Here is a 13,126-nt window from a genome sequence, read left to right on the forward strand (position 1 = left end):
GGAGGGAAGGAAGAAGGAGGAGATTAAATCGGCATAAGAGCAAGGGAAAGAAGATCCCCTCAGCTCCAGCCGTGCTGTGGAGGCAGCAGCTCTGCCGGAGGCTGGAGTGATTTGTTAATTCAGCTTGTTCCCCATTTAGCAGGGAAGGAGGTCCCCGCCACGGTGCTCCTCCTCGCCTGCCCTCACCAGCGGGAGATGCTATAGATTTAATAACACCTTCCCCCCTCCAGACAGGTTAAACTTGAAACAATTACATATCAAAGCCGACATGGTGGGGAGGCCTGCACTGTAATTTTTTGGTTATTAAAGTAATCTCTCTCATGTAAATTCTCCTGCTAACATGCTGCAAACAGCATTAGGAAATAAATTATTTCCCCATGATTCGATTTGTCAATGCAAAGCACCTGCAGCAGGCAAAAGGCTCTTGAAATATGTTGCCAAGCCCAGTGCCTGTGCTTGTAAGTGCACGCCGATGGGGTGGCTGGCTCCCAGCTCCCCATAGCCCAGGGGAGATGATGGATGGGTGCGTGGAGGGGGGAGGTTAGCGGGGGGAGGCGGAGGTTGAAGAAGGGGGGGGGAATGGAATTGTGTTTAATAACAAAATTTGTATGCAAGCCTGCATCCCAGGCTAAGGATGAGTGATCGGCAGCCAGAAAGTATTAAAAAGCCTCGCTAAACAGATGCTGACAATAGAACAAGACATATCAAATCAGATCTACTTCAGAAACATTAATATACACACGCACACATGCTCGCCCGCGCGCGCGCGCCCGGCTCCGCACACCCACGCTCCTTTCTTCTCAATCACAGCAATATGGGAGACATCAATAAATTTTTATGAGACTTTTAGAAGATCAACATGGTACTAGATGTGACAAAAAAGCAATGTGCCTGTCATGTTCGCTTTGTCGGGGACACTTTAGCCCCAGATGCCGAGCTGCAGTGGCAGCGGGGAGAAATTGAATTTGGCTGGCTTTAATCTGCCTTGATTTGGCAGATGGCTGGGTGTTACGAAATGAGCAGGGATGGAGGAAGGTGTTTTCTCCTGAGGCTATGGCCCTGCTCCTCTCCCAGTGCCACCACCATCGCCCCCCACCCCAAAATGGAGGGAAACATGCAGTTATCCATCACCATCAGGCCACCCCAAATGTTGCAGCTCTTCTCCTGGAGCGAGCAGCTGCGGTTCCTGGGGACCACCGATGGAGGGCTGAGGCATCGCCTCCCTCACAGCTCCCCTTTCCTGAGGGGATGCACTGCCAGATGCTTGCTGGGGGTGCAGGATGTCCCCCATGCCCTGTTCCTCACCTCTGGCCCCCCTGCTCTCAGGAGGTGGCACAGGGTAGAGTCACTCCCCACTGTCCCCTGAGATGCAGCCCTGGGACCACCTCCAGCCTGTGCCCAAACGCATGTGATGGGAAAGATTTCCACCTCCTCTCCATCTCCAACCCCACTTTGAATTTCTCAGTTGCCCTAAGTGTGAAACAACTTTTTTTTTCCTTTTATAATCCAAACACCAGGTTAAAAAAACCAACTCATTTCCTCTCTTTTCTTGTTAAAGGTGTTTAAAATTATTCCTTTTTGAGGGAAAGAGGAAGAATCTCATTAATTCCTCCCAGAAATAGTGTTAGCGCCAGGAAACTGCAGTTTTCAGAACAAGAGTCTGTCTGGTCAGCTGAAAGGCCAAACCTCTGCTGTTGGGACTGATGAGGAGGGGACTGATTTAGATAATTTGGCAGAGTTTATTTTACTCTTAATTTGGAGAATTATGAAGAACCAGCCCCTCCTTACAGTTTAGCTCCACTCTATTGCTAATAAAAATTTGCGATTTGTTTTTATTTATTTCCAGAGATGGGTCAGGAATGGGCTCAAGCCCTGGTTGTCCAAGTCCCAGGACCGTGCAATTTAAGAGTGCTTTCCTCCATCTCACGAAACATCCCCACAGATTACAGTGGCTGCAGTCCCCTGCGCCTCTTAAGGATGCTGGCAGTGGGCTGAGAATCGAAAGGCCATCAGCAAAGAGAAACCTTCCCCTCCATAAACACCGCAGACAAATTAAAAATGGTAAAAGGGAAATCAAGACCTTTAAAGTTCAAACACTTTTCGGTGCCTTTTAAAGTTTTTTCGCTCTAGGCCCTTGCAGAGAGCACAATCTTTGGAGACCTTGGGATTCTCTTTAATCACCCAGCCAGGCTGCAGTGGTCTGAAATGATTACACATTTACATAGTAATAACCCCAACACTCCCCACATTATTTCATGGCTAGCATATTTCCACTCGGCGAGTGATCCATGTGTTTTAAATTATAACCTGTACATAGGAAATTAGTTACTAAGTACGATATTCACGGGCTCGTCTGACACTTCTAATTAAGGTGATTTACACAGAATTATCCTACGAAATAAAAAAATGGTGTTTTGCTAGCTAATAAAATATAATTACTACCCGCTTTTATAAGTTACAGTTAGTTTTAATCTATTTGGGGAATTGTTTATCTAGTTCATTACAGCAAAACAACTTCTTTCCCTTTTAGGCAACCCCCCCAAAGTACCAAAGAAGACAAGAAATGCCCTAGAAAGACCCAGTGATTTGGGCAGCCTCCTTCTCTCTCTCCCGACAGCTTTGCATTTCCAAGTGATACGAGGCTGCTTCCCTGCAGGTTCCCTTTCTTGGGGCTGAGTTCTGCCCCTGCATTCATGCGTCCCCACGTGTTTGGGTGCCCTACACCTCTGTGGGGACAAAATAAGGTCCCTCTTCTGGTGCTGCTGGAGGGCTCTGCCCAGCTCTGCAGCTGCATCGCCCATTAACATGTACTCTCAGGGAGGCCCTCCATGATGAAAGCAAGACTCAGACTACACCACAGGCAGATGCTAGGCAGGGATTTGTTTAGGACCATCTCCAAATGCAACCGGGAATCCCCTGGCATCTCCCTGAGCAAGCCCCAAGGGGCCATTCGGACCTGGTGCTTCAGTCATGATGTCCCAAACGGCAGCTCAGCACGCCAAATATGTGCCCTCCTGATCCACAGTCCTGGGGTTTCTCTACACCTGCCATGGTTCCTATTAGACACAATGACCTTCAAGTTGTGGGGTTTTTTTGTTATGGTCCTGCCTTTTGGGCTCTGCTTGCCATAGGAAGAAAAAAACCCAGTATGCAAGGAGTGGTCCCATATCATACCCATGAATGTAATCTGCTGCTTCCCATACAGAAAACCCAGGGCATGAGCTGAAGGTTAAGTGATCTGATTGTGTTTTACCATGAGCAAGGTGGTACTTGTCCTTTTTCTATAAGCCTTCGCTCTTTCAAGCTGTTGTAGGAATTTCAGCTTTCCTCCAAAGAAGTGAGAAGTTTTCTGGGTACCCAAGTCAGGAGACAAGTTCCCCATGGGAAATGGCTCATCAGCTCCAGGCAGAGGATCACAGCCCAGGGTGTGCTCTTGGTGCCCAGAGCTCACCATGCACAGGCAGGGCTCTCACTGACCCCCCAGCCCAGGCAGAAGCCCGGCGCCAGGTGGCTGCCCTAGGGAAGCAGGGGCAGGAGCCTTTCTCCTCTGCGCTCACCTCAGCGCACACACTGACTGTGCCAGCGCTGTGGCATCACTGCAGTATCACAGAGTATCACGGAGCAAGGGTTGGAAAGCTCTATTGCAATTGTAGCTACGGCTTGAGTGAGGAGACAGAGAGAGATGTGCTCAGAGGTGAAATCTAAGCACAGAGCAGTGATGGGACTTGCCTGAAGTCTCTGTGCTTCAGCCCACCAGAGCCATTTGGGCTTCCCCAAGAAACGAGGTTTCTGCAGGGCCCTCACCCAAGGCAAGGCAGAGCTTATGATGAGTATCCATCAAGAAAGGGCTGAGCTCAGTACCTGGCATGGCAGCCACACCCTGGCAGCACTCCCCACACATAACTAATAACAAGTGCAAAAGAAGCTCCTTGAGCTCAGGCAGCTGCAGTTGTTTGTGCTCATCCCTTAAGGACATTGCAGTCAGAAGAGGTTTAAAGAGGTGGTAAGAGGGCTGCTACCATGCAGCTGGTGTCTTCTAGCTCTGCAACCTTTCCACAGAACAACTCTCAGCAGCTCTTTGGATTTGATGGGCACAAGCCACAGCACATGCAGCTCCCAGATGAGATCCTGCAAAGCTGAAAGATTTCTACAAACCGCAGCTAACTGATGTATTTCTTAAAAAAAAAAAAATAATCCAGGGGAAACAATTTATTTTTAGCTGGAACACGCAGCCCTGGGACGGGAGCCCCGGCAGAGCTGTGAGGACAGCAACACCAGCTGTAAATAAGCAGTTGCTGGGTAGAGAGAGAATTGGATTTTTGTGAATGCCAGTCTAAATAAGTGGAAGTGTCACTTGAAGCCTAAATAAGGAAATGGGAGTTTGATTATTATTTTTTTTTTAAACTACATGAGGCCAAATCCTCACCTAGCTGCAGGAGACAGCCCTCTCTCTGCACAGCCAGGTGTGATCAGTGCCATCAGGGGAAACACACTGGGATTTTTAACCTACCGTGGCTCCGCTAGTGGCACCTGCTCCAAGCACTGCTTAGAAGATCTCCTGCATCCCATGGTGGGGAAAGGGGCCAAGTGATTGTAAAAATTGCCAAGGATGCTGGATTCAGGACTAGAAATGCTCTGCACCTACAGTCCCAGACATGCTTCCCAAACACTCCCCCAGTAAGTATTTGTGAGAGGTCAGTGCCCAACATGGTCAGCTGTGGCAAACCTGACCCCACTGGGCAGTCTTCCCCAGAGAGATGAAGCCGCAGCAGGATCATAAACCACTGTGGCATGACCTGAACATGCTAAAATCCCCTATTTTCTCTGTCCCATTTGCACCTCAGCTCTTTCTCCCCTGCTGGGTTTTTCTTTACCAACCCTTGGTACCCCATGCCCCTGCTGGGAGCCTCCACTCAGAGTGGGCAACAGGTTTCTGGGTGAGGATGTGATGGTCTGTGTATGCAGGGCAAAGAAGGAGGCTGGGATGGGAGGGTTGTTTCATTTCTCTCCCACTATTTGAAAAGGAGGTGGCTGGAAAAATAAAGAGAAAAGTCAGAGGGAAAGGTCATGCATTAGATTGATCTGGGGGGCTCTTTGCTACTGCGGCTATAATGACTGTTTAATTATTCCCAGCTCACATGGTGGTTCAGAAGAGGCTCTGCAGAAGGCATGCATTGCTTCAGGGCAAATAACTGACCGAAGATTTATTTCTCACCCTTGGGTTTCCATGCATCCCTTCCTAGGCTTCCTGCTACCCTCCGAGGTCCCAAACCCCAGCCTGCAAACCCGTGTCCTGGAGTCTGGGAATGTGGGTACTGTGGGTCCCAAGGCACTTCAAGGAGCATTCATGACACTTTCAGGGCACTGCATGAACAAGGGGATACATGTCCCGGACATTTTCTCACCCGCTGTGCCCTGGAATCCCTGCCGTGGGAGGAGAGGAACGGGGCATCTCTAAGGAGCACAGCCAGCTGCATGGCTTGTGCTCTCTCTGTTGGAGAAGCTGCGGATGAAGGGTCCAGGCCGCTGTCATTGCCACCCTCTGAGTGCATGGGAGGAAGCTGGAGGGTCTCTCTTCCCTTTCTGTCCATGATTAATCTGCCACAGCAAGGGGCAGGGACACAAATCAGAAGGGGGATGAAAGAGGATAAATCCATGGTATCAGCAGCACCACATTTGCTAGATAATAAACAGACTCCTCTCCTCATAAATTTCCCTCCATTCCCCCATGGTTCCCTGCCACTGACACTGGCAGACATGGAGCTGGGCTGATCCTGGCCTTTCTGGTTTTCTGGCTGGTGGGGAGAGCTATGGCTCTGCTGAGGAAGCCTGGGACCCTCTGCCCAGGCTGGCATCCTTCGCCCCCTGCACACACTGGGGTGTAGTGGGGGCTGCAGGACGGCACAGCAAAGCCCCATTCAAGCTCATTGGCTTTAGACAGTGCATGGGACACCTGAGCTGACTGCCATGAGGTGATCCATACCAGCATGTGAAGTGGGTGGGAGAAGCAGTAGAGACAGCAAGCACTCTTTAATTTACTTGATATTTCCACTGTCCATCTCAGTCCTCCCCAAGTGTGGCTTATTCTCTCTCCGTGCCCTGGGCACAGCACTGTGTCCTCACTCCTCATTTTGGCAGCAGCCAGCTCACCCACTTTTCCACATTCCACATGGGGACAGGACCCTGTTAGCTGGCTCGTGGTGGCAGGTGGCCCTGCGCCCTTGCCTGGGTATCACTGGGAAGCTGACACCTCCAGGGTGGTTTCTTCAGGGATGAAGTGTGTTTAATTTAAATCTGACAGGAGTCACACTGCCAGAGAAAGCTACAGGTGATGCCATTTCCCACTCACTTGGAGATGTGTGTCTGTGCCTGAATCTGGACACCCATGACCCCAGAGCTGAGGTCCCACGTGGAACACCTCTGCCGTGGGGTGGCATGGGATGCCCTGCAGCTTGCTGTGGGGCAGGACCTGCTCCCTGGGGGGCTCAGGGCAGTGCAAGATGCAAGTGACCCCTGTGTCCCTACAGCTCCCAGGCACCGGCCTGTCCAGCAGCCTGGTTTTGCTGGGGGACAAACTGGGGATGCTTCATGTGCTGCGAGAAGCAGCTCTTTGGGTACTGGGTACTTGGTGCCACGGTCGGGTCTCTCCCTGGAGCAGCTGGACATTGCATGGAGGCTCACATGTGCCTGGACTCACACATGGCGAGAGGATCAGGGAGACATCACAGGTAATGAACTGCTCGGTTGAAGACCTTGGGGGGGTGCCAGAGCCCTCCGGGAAAGCCCCCGGGAGCCCCGGGCTGGCCGGCTGCCTTCCCTGTGGCTCAGGGAGAGCGTGCTGCAGGGGAGGTACCCAGTCCCACCTCGCAAAACACTGCCAGGCACTTAATAGTACCTGTCCCCACCATCTCCCTGGCCTGGATTTATACCTTGAGGGGTCACCTCTGGCAAGACTCTAATAACACGACTTTATTAGCTTTCTTGTTCTTTCTTTAAGATACAGTAGCAAGGGGGGAGGAGGGCAGTGGCACCTCGGGAAGGAGCGGGGGATGTATGGATAGGAAGCAGCTGCCCTCGCGATTCCCCTTCTCAGTGACAAGGGGGAGAGGGAGAAAAATGATGCTCCCTCGAAATTTATCATGCACCCAATTACAATGTTAATTGGCAAGTCCCAGAAATCAATTAATTCGCAAATTTTTTTCAATTAAAAATTAAGATAAATCATAAAACGTTATTAAGCAAAGGCCAAACTCCGTGAACTTTTTTTTTTTTTGTAGGCATCTGGGGTTTTTTTAATTTAAATAAAAAAAAGAGCTGTGTTGCCAAAGCCCGATGCCCTTGAGTGCCTTTGCTGAAGCACAGGGGGCTGTCATCAGCAGGACTGGGCTGAAGACAGATAAAAAAATATCGACCAGTCGGACACACTGCTTCTGCTTTATTGATCAGGCGGGAATTTAACTTGCTGTGCATATCCACCGTGTCAGCAAGGGCCACGGGCGAAATTAAAAGTACTTGGCTTGGAGATGTTGCCTTGATACCGGGGGGGTGGGGAGAGAGGAAGGGAGGGGGAAGAAGAGGGGGAGAAAGGGAAGAAAGGAAAAAAAGAAGGTGGAAAAAGAAGAGAGTGAAAAAGAACGAGAAGAAAGACAGAGAGAAGTTGAGGAGAAGGAGATTGCAATGCCTGCTTTTCCCTGATTGCGATCTCACTTGTTGGCTGGGACTTCTTGCCCAATCTGGAGTGCTCACAGGTGTCTACTGCATACAAGGAAGGGAATCAGCATGTATTTCAATGGAGCTTTTGGAAAAAAACCCTTCTGACTCAAGAACGCCTCTAATCTTATGCATTCAGAAGCTGGGGGACCTGCAGTGTTCGCTGCACAAGAAGTCTGGGGACGTACCTGGCCGTCAGGTTGAAGTCCCCAGGCATAAATCGAGGAGACCTGAGGCGAGAGCCGTGACCCTGATGTGACACATGACAACAGAGCTAATTCGGGTTTTACACACTCTATTTATCCTGCTGAGTCTGGCAGCGCGGCCACTCGCCCTTCGCAGAGAAGCCGCCCACACCGGCCTCAGGAAGGTCTCCTCCAAGGGCTCTTTGGGACAACACAGCACTCAGCAGATCCTGCTGAAATGAAGCAAACCCTTGCCTGGGGCAGTGCAAGGAGCAGCTGTATTTAAACACAGGGTTCCCTGAGCAGGAGAGGGGTATGAGCCACATCTCATAACTTGCTCTAGATCTGTATCCTGACTAGAAGTAACACATAAATGCCCTGTCATTTGGGCATGCAGGGACCACAGGGATAGTGTGCTTCTCTCCTCGTCCATCAGCAGGAGTCTCTGGTGCAGACTCTGTGGGGTTAGCATGGAATGACTTTAATTAGAAAAACCATGAAACACTGGAAAAGAAACCTGTGAAAGGATGTGAAATCCAGGATGCATCTCCAGATTCCTGGAGATATCTCTCAAGGACAGTGACCCTGCCTGGAGTGACCAGGCCATCTGCCAAGGTTCCACAGCCTTCATGTTTTAGCTATATTGCCAGCTTCCTCCTTATTCCTTATCCCACCCGGCCTGGAGCTGCCTCTGTCCCTACAGGAGAGCCACTGCTGTGATTCTCTGCATAAAGAAACCTTGAGCTGAAGCCTCCCCCAGCGGGGTGAGGATGCTCAGTGCAGTGCCAGGAACTGAGGCAGCACTTTCTGCTTCTCCCTGGATGACAAGGGAGGGAGGATTAACAACAGTGAGAGGAAAGAGCACATGTGCGAACGATGGAGAAGAAGCTTCAGAGGGATGCTGAAGGAAGATTTAAGCCTGGGCAGAGGTGCACTGAGAACTGCTACAGGAGCTGGAGCACCACAGTCACATGGGTGGCTCTTTCCCTCTGACATGAATCAAAGCTGGCTCCAAGAGTCAGCTAAATCCCCCTTCTGGGTGCTTCACCTGCTTTGAAGCTTGCCTTCCCACTGCATCTTGCTCTGCCCCCCTATGTACGACACTATTTGGTTCCCTCGTTGTGACAGCATCTTTGAGGTCACCAGAAAACAGCCTGCAGCACTTTCCATTTGCACCAAGGTGAGAGACCCCAGTGCCCTCGGTGTTCCAGGAAATGCTTCGTAATCAGAGAATTGGAAGAGAAATTATTCTTGGACACACCAGAAAGGTCATTATGGGGAATCAGTAGCTCCTGAGATGCTGAGTGCACAGGTATGTGCACTCAGCATCTACTAATGCAGTGGCAAGGAGCAATGAGAGCTGCTAGCCCAGTCTGGGAATAGCATGGGCATGGGCTTTAAAACACAAATATGCTCAGATTAAGTATTCAATGAGGAGGAAAGAAAAAGAAAGAAAGAAAGAAAGAAAGAAAGAAAGAAAGAAAGAAAGAAAGAAAGAAAGAAAGAAAGAAAGAAAGAAAGAAAGAAAGAAAGAAAGAAAGAAAGAAAAGAAAGAAAGAAGGGAAAGATGTATGAAGAAGGGGAGAGTTTGCACAGCCATGGGGCACTGTGAGAACGGCATCCCCCCTACTTGCCCACCCAAGCACATCCGTCCCAGTGGCACCCTGCCGAGCACCCCAGATGGCTGTTGCACCTCTACGTCCAACCCCAGGAAGCCACAGCACAGGCACAGGTAATATTACAACATGGCATGAGGGTACTGCTGGCTACATCTGTTAAGCTTAGAAACCCCATTTAAATAAGGGTTTAGTCCTGTCTGAGCTTGCACCGTCCTTCAGCTGCAAAAGCAGGAACAGAGCCGGCATGGTCCAACACTGCTCCACCCTCTGGGCCATTCCTCAGCTATAACGATACACACCTCATCCTTCTGGGGAGGTGAAATCACAGCTCTGAAACATAGGTTTGCTGCTGGTAATGCAGGGAAGAATCTGCTAGCTGCCACACAGGGGAATAAGATCCCCCCAGCCAAATAATTTTTTTAAAAAGAGCACTACATATTCAAGAACAGAGCATCTTGTTATTAAAACCACTGCATCCAAAGGCACATTACCCACCTTCAAGTGCTTGACTCAGCAACTAATATTTGTAGTGTGACTTCCCAAAGTTTCTTAAATGGCTAATAAATGCCACTTCCCCAAAGTCTAGAAAGCATCATGGACCCACTGGGCACCATCAGCTGAGGCAGGCTCCACAGCTCCTACTTCTTCCTTTACTCTGCTTCTGTCCTCAAACTCATCTTCCCTCCCACCACAAACTCAAACCATAGCCCCAGACCTGTCCCTTCTCCACCCAGCCTCCCCCATCATCAGGAGATTGTCCTCTCCAGTCACTGCCTGGGGAGCAGCAGGCAGGGTTTAAGGTTCCCCCTGCACACCACCACCTCCACTCATAGTATTTACCTGCAGTGACATATGCAGCGATACACCTGTATGCACATGGTGAGGTGTGTGTGTGCCTGTCCCAAGGAACGCCCATGGGTGCTGTTCTCAAATGCTGTGCCTGCCTGCACTCCCTGGGTGGCCCTGGGCTGGAGAAATGCATCTGCAGGCAAAGCACCAGTCAAAGCTCCGAGCTGGAGCCATTGACAGCTCCAGAAAGAGTCTCACATTTCAGTGTGCTTTATTGCAAGCCTTTAATACGGATGAGGTGTAAAACAGGTGAATGTAAATCAAGTGATGATAGGAGACCCGCATCTGGCACACAGATAAGCTTCATGCACACAAGTCAGGAATATTCATATATTCTGCAGTGACCAACCTGGCTGGGATACGGGGCATTGGTGTACGCAGAGAGTCACTGTTATTATTTCTTATGTCTACCTTCGTGGCACTTAGTTGCTCAGGTGGGGGTTGGCACCTTTCGCTCTTTGAGTGGTACATGCAGAGCAAGGAGAGAATCCCTTCTGTACAGAGCTGTGGGGCCAATGCTTGCCCACCTCCCACTCTGCTGCTTTGTGCCTGTGCTCTGCAAAGGTGAGCTACTAGGTAATTTCTCTTTGCAGGAGGAATACCAACAGTCTTGCCCGGCAAGAGTTAAACCCCATAAAACCAAGGCTTGTAGTTTTGTTTTCTTTCAATTTATACCCTTCACTTAAAGAGAGGGGGGAAAAAAAGAAAGGAGGGGGAGAAAAAAGAAAGCCAGGTGACATATTCTAAGAGGGAGCACCGAAAACGTGTTAAGCACTTCAAAATCTCATATATTCAATCGGCCTCTGGCAAGACATCTGCCTAATGTTAGCGCTTAAATATCCTTTTCCATTTTACATGCATTCAAGTCTCATTTGAGCGAAATGAAACGGTATTATTAAAGGGAGATTTTGCACAAATGGCCTGAATTTGACATGTCAAGTTCAATGAGGCTGTTACATATGTAACACCGAGAAGGGCTCGGAGGCTGCCGGCTCTTGAAACAGCGCCAGTGGCTCAGAAATGAAATTTGCATTCAGAGAGCCTTGCCTTGCTGTGTGGAGCTGTGCACGGGGCTCGGCCAGACCCGTGCGGGGTGGAGGAGCTGTGGGGTGAGCACAAGCAGGTCCCTCCCTGTGCTTGGGTGACTGGACACACCAAGAAGGCAGCAGAGCTAGAAACTCAGGTCCCTCATTTCCACTCAAGTCCCCTTTTCCAAGGGAAAGCTTGACCCTGCACCAGGGCTGGATCCTCCTGAGTGGTGTTCATCACTGGTCGAAAGGCTGGTGTCCATCCCCTGGGCATGAACAAACCCTTGGCATGGGTGGGTGCTGCCCTGTGGCTCAGCATGGCTCCTTCTGCCTCACCGCATGATGCTCCAGCTTGGTAGACCTTGAGATGTCCCTGCTCTGAGGCCAGAATGGTCACAACAGCAATGCCCGTAGGAAAGAAGGGCTGTCCCTGTCCCTAGGGGATAGCAAACCCCACCCCTGCCAGCTGAGCAAGGGGTGCATTGGTGTGGGTGGGATGCAACCCAAGTTCCTGGTGAGCTGGGACCATCGGTAGCATCATCCAGGCAGCTCCTACCGCTCCCTTGTATCTCAGCCCCACGGAGCTCTTGTGTTCACGTGGAGAAATTCTTTTTCCTCCTTCCTTTCCTCTGCCCTCCTCTGAGCTATGCTAAGCTCCCCATTCCAGAGATGCCCAAGAGCTCACATAAGCACTAAACACCCGGTGGAGGCAATGATGTGGAGCAGCCCCTCCACCTTGCTTCTCCATCAGCCTCTCCCCTCCTCTTGATCTAGCCCTATGGCAGCATCTCTGCTGGCTCACCCCACCACAGAGCCCCACGGCTGTGCTGCCTTAGGGGAGATCCCGGCACACGGGGAGCCCCGGTGTTGTGGCGGGAGCTGATGTGGCACCCGCCAAGTCTCTGGTGCTGCAGGCTCAGCGGGCAGGAGTGGATCTGCCTTCCTAACCCCAAGCGCTGGAAATTTATTATTTTGTTGCAAATCATTAAGGTTTATTAAAACTTAACAGCACAACCCAGGATTGGCTGTAACCTCTTTAAATTAAAAAAAAAAAAAACAACAACGGCCCTTGGAAAGCAGCCCCCCGGTTTGCTTCTCCCCATCAGACTGATAAGTAACAGCTGCTCAGCCATTTCGGTAACAAGTCGGTATTGGCAGGGAGCGGCCAGGGCTGCCGGTGCCCGTCACGTTTATAGGCCTACATTTTATTTTTATGTTTATTGGGTTATTTGAGATCATTATTAGTTTCTCTCTCCTCTTGTTGATGTGTTCTTGCTCCCGGCTCCTCCAGGCGGGAAAGGTGGGGGAAAGGGAGACAGGGCCACCCGCTAGACCAAGCCACCCCACCGGAGCTGGGCAGCGCCCAGGAGATGGACCTGCTTGTGTCCTGCTGCCTGCCATTGCTGCCCACCCTGCCTGCCCTGCCTGCTGCTGGCTGGCCCCTGCATCGCTCCCCTCCAGGACTGGGAGAGACTGTCCCTGTGCAGAGCTACTGTCTTACAGATTAGCCTCCATCGCCTGAATCCATCGACTAGATTGAACGTTATCTATCACACTACGGAGGGAGTCGTTATTTAATAATTAATAAAGACCTCTGATTCTTCTTCGCCGCCTGCGTGGCCGAGTGGAGCGGGCCAGGGAAGTGAGGGCAAGCCGAGGAGAGCTGTCTCCTCTCTAACTGCTGCTGTTATTTAAAGGAATAATGCCATTCTTTTTCATTTGTCAGCTGGCCCAC

At 50.6% G+C, this 13,126-nt stretch overlaps 1 protein-coding gene across 1 annotated transcript in view; it reads right to left on the minus strand.

The window, feature by feature from the left end:
- The window catches only part of RNF220 (ring finger protein 220), a 232,331-nt gene that overhangs the window by 74,197 nt on the left and 145,008 nt on the right, over window positions 1–13,126 (minus strand). The window lies entirely within an intron of this gene.

The sequence above is a fragment of the Athene noctua genome, chromosome 5, assembly GCF_965140245.1.
Source record: "Athene noctua chromosome 5, bAthNoc1.hap1.1, whole genome shotgun sequence".
Lineage (NCBI taxonomy): Eukaryota > Metazoa > Chordata > Aves > Strigiformes > Strigidae > Athene > Athene noctua.